Here is a 7,854-nt window from a genome sequence, read left to right as displayed (position 1 = left end):
GCCCTGAGCAAGGAGGGAGGGACAGGATCTGCCTGGCCAGGGGCTGGGGCTCAGGCCTTGGCCCTTTGCATTCCTGAAACACATCCAGCTTTGCTCAGCACCAGAGACACCTTGGCCTTGTTTGTGCTCAGCTGTCATCACTGCCTCCAGTGTTCTGCTCTACCTGGAACCTGGGGACACTTTCTCAGTCGTGTTCCTCAGTAGGACACATTAAAACTTCAAGAAACTTTGGAGATTAAATTTAACTTTGAGTTCTGGAGAAGTTTTTTGAACACTCTCTCAGGGACTGAGTCTGATGTAAACAACACCAAATCCCTGAGAGGCTCATTAAAGTCCTTGTGCTGTGTTTGTGCTGCTGAGCTCGCCCAGGCTCCTGGCACAGAGGCAGCTCATGGCAAACCAAGAGAAGCTTCAAAAAGACATTTCTCCTGAGGAGCAGCTCCTCTCCCAGCCCAGCAGGGCTGGGGCACTCCCTGCAGCCATCCTGGGCACAGCACAGAGAGCTTCAGTCAGGGCTGGGAAGATGCTGAGAAGTGACTGGGGGAGAATCACTGCTAGCCCTTGGCACAGGAACCTCTGGCTGCAGGACAAGGCGGCTGCAGGACAAGGCAGCTGCAGCTCCTGCAGTGATCTCCTAAAGCTGGAACATCCCACTGACAACAGGTTCTGTAAGTACAACTCAGAGTATCTCTGGTGTAGATGAGGAGAAGCCGAGAGCTTTAGATCATTTCCAGAATATTTTAAAGGTGATGATTTTTAGAAAGACAAGGAAAAATTCTGAGATTGTTTCCAACTTCCTTCTCCTGTGCAACGGAAATAATAAAATATTATATATTTACTAATTTTGACAAGTATCTGAGAGACCTGGATTGTAGCTTTGGGTACTCTGTAAGACTAAGGAGTTTCCTGGTTTCCTGAAGTGCTTCCAGCCACTCTTCTGCCCATGGAAAGCACCAGTATCCCCTTTGCAGGACCCATCAGGCTCAGTCTGACCTGTCCCTTCTCCCGTCTGCAAGCAGAACCTGCCCCCAGCCAGTGCCCTGCAAACAGGCAGGGTCCTGTCAGGCCAAAGAGAGTGCACAGAAATTTGGGGTCTGTGAGTGCTGGCAGGGAGAGCTCAGGCACAGGGAAACACCTGCAGGAGGAAAATCTCCAGGCAGCAGAGAGAAGATCGGGGAATGAGAGAAAACAAACCCCAGAAATGCTGTGGCAGGGAGAGCTTAGAGATCTCCACAGGATCCCCTCCAGTGCAGCCCCTCCCTCCTGTGCCCCCAGCCAAGCCTCTGCCCTCAGGGCCGGGCTCCAAGGCGTGCAGCCCCTCCTGTGCAGGCAGAGCTGCAGCAGAGCCATGGGGCAGCTCTGCAGCCCCGGGCCCAGTTCCCTCTGCAGAGCACAGGGCTGGGAGCAGCTGCCCAGCACTGGGGGCTCTGGAGGGGGCACAGCTGGCTCAGGGTGATGCTGTCCCCAGTGCCTGGCTCTGGGCAGTGCTGTCAGTGCAGCCAGGGAAGGAGCTGCATCTCCCTTAATCCAATGCCATCATTAGGATACCTGGAAATCTCCCTGAGATTTCAGTCCAAGCTTGGAGCTTCCCTCCAGGATACAAACCTGACCTGTAGCATCTCTGTGTCATCTGAAAGCCCCAGGGTGAGACACAGAAGGTCTGTGATGAGAAAATGCTGTTGGGTTGCTGAAATGCTGGGTACAAATGTGGGGCTGAGACCTTGAGAAGGGGATGGACATTTTGTGGACTGTGGGGGATCCATCTGCTCTCAGCAGTGATGGGATGGTTTTTAAAGGAAACTTGGGAAGGTGATCATCCTATCTCTTGGAAAGGTGAATGCCCAGAGAATCCTGGACCAGGACAGGGTGACAGACCTCTTCCCCTCACTCTCCACTCATCACCTTGCTTCAGAGAACTCCCTCTGTTCTCCCTGAGGGCAGCAGAAATGCTGAGATTTTCTGACAGCCAAAAGTAGACAGTGGGGGAGATGAAGAAAAGCTGTAAATAACACTAGTACATTTAAAGAGACTTCACCATTCCTATTCTCTGCCAGTGGGAGTGCAGATGCTGACAGGGCCTTCTGTGTTACGAGGGTTTCAATAAGAAATGTTAGGACAGGTACCTGTTCCCCCTCCAATGTCTGCATGGCAAGGCTGAATTATAAAAGGCCTGAGGCTTAAGTCCCACTCAGCCAGCACCAACCAGGGCTCCCCACTTGGAGCTAAAGGAAAATCTCGTAGAAATCAAAAGGGTGTCAGAGTGTTACAGGAGAAGGCCTGTGAGAAAAGGCTTTGATTTTGCTGTATGAAAGTTTCTCCTAACCTGTCACTGACTTTTCTACATGAACAGCTCCCCATGGCCAGAGATAGCAAATGTCCAACAGCAGCTCGATCAGCCACTTCCTCCTGCTGGCACTGGCAGACACACGGCAGCTGCAGCTCCTGCACTTCTGCCTCTTGCTGGGCATCTCCCTGGCTGCCCTCCTGGGCAACGGCCTCATCATCAGCGCCGTAGCCTGCGGCCACCACCTGCACACGCCCATGTTCTTCTTCCTGCTCAACCTGGCCCTCACTGACCTGGGCTCCATCTGCACCACTGTCCCCAAAGCCATGCACAATTCCTTCTGGGACACCAGGACCATCTCCTACTCAGGATGTGCTGCACAGGTATTTCTGTTTGCATTTTTTATTTCAGCAGAAGTTTCCCTCCTGACCATCATGTGCTACGACCGCTACGTGTCCATCTGCAAACCCCTGCACTACGGGACCCTCCTGGGCAGCAGAGCTTGTGCCCACATGGCAGCAGCTGCCTGGGCCAGTGCCTTTCTCAATGCCCTGCTGCACACAGCCAATACATTTTCCCTGCCCCTGTGTCATGGCAATGCCCTGGGCCTGTTCTTCTGTGAAATCCCACACATCCTCCGGCTCTCCTGCTCACACTCAAGACACAGGGAAGTTTGGCTCCTTGCTGTTTGTGCCTGTTTAGCTTTTGGTGTTTTGTGTTCGTTGTTTTCTCCTATGTGCAGATCTTCAGGGCTGTGCTGAGGATCCCCTCTGAGCAGGGACGGCACAAAGCCTTTTCCACCTGCCTCACTCACCTGGCTGTGGTCTCCCTGTTCCTCAGCACTATCATGCTTGCTCACCTAAAGCCCCCCTCTATCTCCTCCCCATCCCTGGATCTGGCAGTTTCACTTCTGTACTCGGTGGTGCCTCCAGCCCTGAACCCCCTCATCTACAGCCTCAGGAACCAGGAGCTTAAGGCTGCAGTATGGACACTGATGACTGGACGATTCCAGAAACATTAAACTGCTGGCCAGTTTCTGCAAATCGCTTGTAATAAAAGTCATGTTTGATACATCTTGTTGGTTGTATTTTGGAGGTTGTTTTGCTTTGTTTTATTTTTTTTAATATTGTCCACAAAGAAGTAGGATGGTTTGTATCATTTTTCATTTTGTTTCTCTCAAAATTTGCAGTGGCCCAAGACTCTGTTGATGAGGAGCTGTGCTCCCAGTGTTTGAGGGCAAACAGCATGGTTGGGACTCTGCAAGGGCCCTGGGGGAGACCTGAAGGAGCAGCAGAGCAGGGGCTGATCCATCCCCAGTGCGCTGGACAGCCCAGGGCAGCGTCCCAGAGCGACCTCATGGAGCTGCCAACAACATCCCCCCTCTGCAGCCCTGGCCTCTCCCCCAGCTCACACAGGTGCCCCATCCTTGCAGGCACAGACACGGCAGCACTGGCTCAGCAGCCCCTGTTTGCATTGCACAGAGCAGGTGGGAGCACCCCCATGCTGTTGGTGTGGGGACATGAACCTGAGGGAGCACAAATGCCATCAGCCCCTGGGGCCAGGAAGGGCTGAGGACACCAGAGAAACCACTCAGGTTTGTCCTGGCCTCTGCAGTCAGCCAGAAAGTTTGTTCCCATGAGCTGGGAGTTTCCTGTCCCACTGCAGACGCTGTTGCTCAGAGCCAGGGCTGCCTGGCAGCCACCCCCAAACTGCTCCAAGCATTTCCTTCACTTCACCTTTGCTTTCTGTCCTGGCATGACAAGTGCTGCAGGAATTGTCTGCAGGCTCCTGCAGGGCCTCCTGCTGCTCCCTTGCCAGAGGCACCACAGGCCAGGGGGGCACATCTGGGCTGCTGTGTCTGCCTCTGGGGCTCCCTGTTCTGGGCAGTGAGGAGGAGCTGCAGAGGCTCTGCAGGACTGACAGGATGGGCTCTGGGGCTGGGAAGAGAAGCTGAGGGACCTGGGCTGCTGGAGCTTCTGAAGAGGAGGCCCGGGGCTCATCCTGCAACTGCTCCAAGGGTGCTTGCAGAGAATCACAGAATCAGCAAGGCTGGAAAAGACCTTGGAGATGAGCAAGTCTAACCTGTGCCCTGACACCGCCTTGTCTCCCTGAGCCTCCTCTTCTCCTGGATCAACAACCCCTGCTCCCTCAGCCACTCCTCGCAGGACTTGTGTTCCAGACCCCTCCCCAGCCTTGTTGCCCTTCTCTGGACATGCTCCACCCCCTCTGTGTCCTTCCTAAATTGGGGGCCCAGAACTGGACACAGCACTCAGGGTGTGCCCTCACCAGTGTTGAGCACAGGGGAAGAATCACTGCCCTGCTCCTGCTGGCCACACCATTCCTGATCCTGGCCAGGAGCCATTGGCCTTCTTGCCCACCTGGGCACACTGCTGGCTCATGTCCAGCCTGCTGTCCATCAGTGCCCCCAGGTCCCTTTCTGCCTGGCCACTGTCCAGCCACTCTGTCCCCAGCCTTTAGCCCTGCAGGGGTTGTTGTGGCCAAAGTGCAGGACCTGGCACTTGGTCTTGTAAACTTCACCTTGTTGGATTTGGGCCCTGGATCCAGCCTGTCCAGGTTCCTTTTCAGAGCCCTCCTACCCTCCAGCAGAACAACACTTGGAGCCAACTACAGCTTCACAATGGCCCCTTTGTTCTAGGGCACCCATTGATGTCACCAAGTCCCTTGGATCCTTGGGTCCCATGGTGTCACAATGGATCCTTGGTTCCCTGAGGTCTCACAGTGCAGCAATGGTCTCCATGGTTCCAGAGTGTGACAATGGCCTCTTGGTCCCCAGGGCCACCACCATGTCAAACATGTTTTCTTCATTCCATGAGTCCCTGCAGAGAAACACTGGCCCCTTGGTCCCATGGGGCCCTGCAGTGTCACAATGGTCCCTTCATTAAATGAGGTCCTGCAGTGTCACAATGGCCTCCATGGTTCCACAAGGTCACACAGTGTCTCAGTGGTCCCTTGGTTCCATGAGGCCCCAGAGTGCCCCAATGGATTCCCTGGTGGCGCAGTGTCACAATGGACCCCTGCTTACACAAGATCCTGCAGTGTCACGAAGGACCCTTGGTTCCATGGGGCACCAGAGTGTCACAATTGTTTCCTTATGAGCTGGTTTTGTTTTAACTGACATTTGGTGAGGAGGGAAGAAGCCACCCACAGAAACGATTATTCTGAGAAGAGCTGCTGAGAGCTTCCTCTGTGCTTAACAGCACCAATCAGTGACTGCTTTTGAAGAATGACACCTTGTAAAAACACTAGAAAGCTGAACACGCCTCTATGAACACACATGTTAAAAATGAAGACAGCCCGGGAAAAGCTCTCTTTCTTCCAGCCTGGGAACAGGTAACATGACCAGCCTGGCTGCCATCTCAGCTGGGCACGGCCAGGTGGAACTTGCCATGGGGCTGGGCCCCTTCTCGGGCACCCTGCCAAGTCCTGTCCAAGCAGGGCTGGGCACCAGCAGCTGCCAGGCAGGGGGGAGGAGAGGCCATCAGCCCATGGCATGTTCCAGCTGAGATCTCAGCTGTTTCCCCCCTCAGTGTGGCCACTGCATGAGATCATGTGGCTGAGGCCAGAGGCTGCCTTGTAGCCCACACAGAGAGTGGCCCCGTGCCTGGAACTGAGCACAGCAGGGGCCAGAGACCGGCCTGCAGCTGATCCTGACACAGCCCCAGGGCAGCCTGAAAAATCCATCACCCTGATTACTTTGGCCACTGCTTGGAAGGATCACATGAACATCTGCAGGCCCCAGGAAAGAGATTAAGTCTTTCAGTGCATAGATAAGGCTTACAGACCTTCAGTCCTCCCTTGGGTGAGAGAAAAGGACAGAGTGAAGACATGTAGAGAACAACATGAGAACAACATAGTGACATGAAGGTCAGTAAGAAATAGTCAACTCCCAGATGAGAGGGTTGAGGAGATGCCTCAGTCCTGGGCTGAAATCCTCTTGTAAGGCTATGGAGAAAATATAATTGATACATCAGACTCTTTTTTTCCCATGTATCTCTTTGAAATTATGGGGGGATAGAAGTGTTCCAATTGTAGATATGAGCAAAGGCATTTATGCTAAAGCAAGCAGATGTTGAAGTAGCTGTGATCCCATAAGACGTTTGAACAGAGAGAGAGAGAAGAGTGATGAAGACCCTTTGCCCCCAAGGAAGGAAGGAGAAGACCTCTGTTCCCAGAGATGATGATGATCTCAGAGACAGATAAAGAGAACCTTTGCTCTTGAACAGCTCATATTCAAAATAATACCCCATAAGTAAACATAGCCCATAAACACAGCTGTGGGAGGGCTGAAAAAAGATGGGAGGAACTTCACAATTGCAGAGTCCTGGGCAGCTGGTGTTTGTGGAAATTAAAGCACTGGAGAACTGGTTTTTTGTGGAGAAGTCTCCCTGAAATGACAAGAGGGATTCCTCTTCCTAAGTGAACTGAAGAAAGACTGATCTAGAGGTGATAAACTGACTGAATTGTTTCTGTGCTTTGTGAGTGGGAAAGAAAAGGTTGTAGGAGGGAGGAGAAATGCTTTAAAAATTTGATTCTGATTCTCATTATTTTTTCATTTAGTTACTGTTAATAAAGTTTTCTTTATACCCTTTTAAAGTGTAAGCCTATTTTGCCGTCCTACTAATCCTATCTCACACCAGAAAATGAGTAAATATATTCTAGTGGGGGCACTGGCATTTAGCCAGCACTGACCCTACCACACTTTAGTTCCACGACTCCCTGCAGTGTCACAGTGGCCCCTCAGTTCAACAAGGCCCTGCAGTGTCACAGTGGCCTCCATGGTTCTGTGAGGACCCAGAGTGTCACACTGGACTCCTTGCTTCCATCCAGCCCCACAGTGTCACAATGGGGCCTTGGTTCCATGGTGCCTTCAGCACACAGTGTCACTGTGATCCTCTTAGTTCCACGAGGCCCTGCAGTGTCACAATGGCCCCTTGCTTCCCCAGGGCCCTGCAGTGTCACAATCATCACAGAATCACAGAATTCACCAGGTTGGAAAAGACCTTGGAGATCAGCAAGTCCAACCTGTGACCCAACACCACCTTGTCACCCCGACCATGGCACCGAGTGCCGCATTGTCTTGGTTTGGAAAGACAGGTGCCTGCTAAAGAAGGCAGGAGCCTCCCCTGAAATGGAGAATGCAAACCCTCTCCACCCCTCCGAATTGTTATGAATTTTAAATTAAGGGGCCCTCAGGCAAAAAATATGGAAGCAGGAAATAACAGTTCTTTAATAGGGAAGGAAAAAAATAAAAGGATAAAATAAAACAATGCAATACACTAGAACAACCCTGAGAGAGTCAGAACCCACCCTGACACCCTGTTGGTCAGGGTGTTGGTAGCAGTCCAGTTGGAAAAGTGGCTGCAGTCCTCCTGAAGTGTCAGGTGTGGTTCTGTTGGAGCAGGGGGGTGCTGTAGAAAAAGGGTGTATTCTTCTTCTGCAGATCTGTGGAAGTAGAAGCAACTGCTGTTCCTCTGGAAAATCCAGTGGGAAGCCGTGCTGGTGTGTCAGAACCTCCAGATTATATCTGGGTAGCAATGCTTGGCTCCTCC

General features: G+C 52.4%; 1 pseudogene; it reads left to right on the top strand.

The window, feature by feature from the left end:
* Positions 1 to 2,373: 2,373 nt before the first annotated feature.
* LOC108964675 (olfactory receptor 14A16-like) lies at positions 2,374 to 3,358 on the top strand (annotated as a pseudogene).
* Positions 3,359 to 7,854: the final 4,496 nt, after the last annotated feature.

This window comes from Serinus canaria, unplaced genomic scaffold (assembly GCF_022539315.1).
Source record: "Serinus canaria isolate serCan28SL12 unplaced genomic scaffold, serCan2020 HiC_scaffold_150, whole genome shotgun sequence".
NCBI lineage: Eukaryota > Metazoa > Chordata > Aves > Passeriformes > Fringillidae > Serinus > Serinus canaria.
This window is presented reverse-complemented; position numbering and strand designations above follow the sequence as displayed.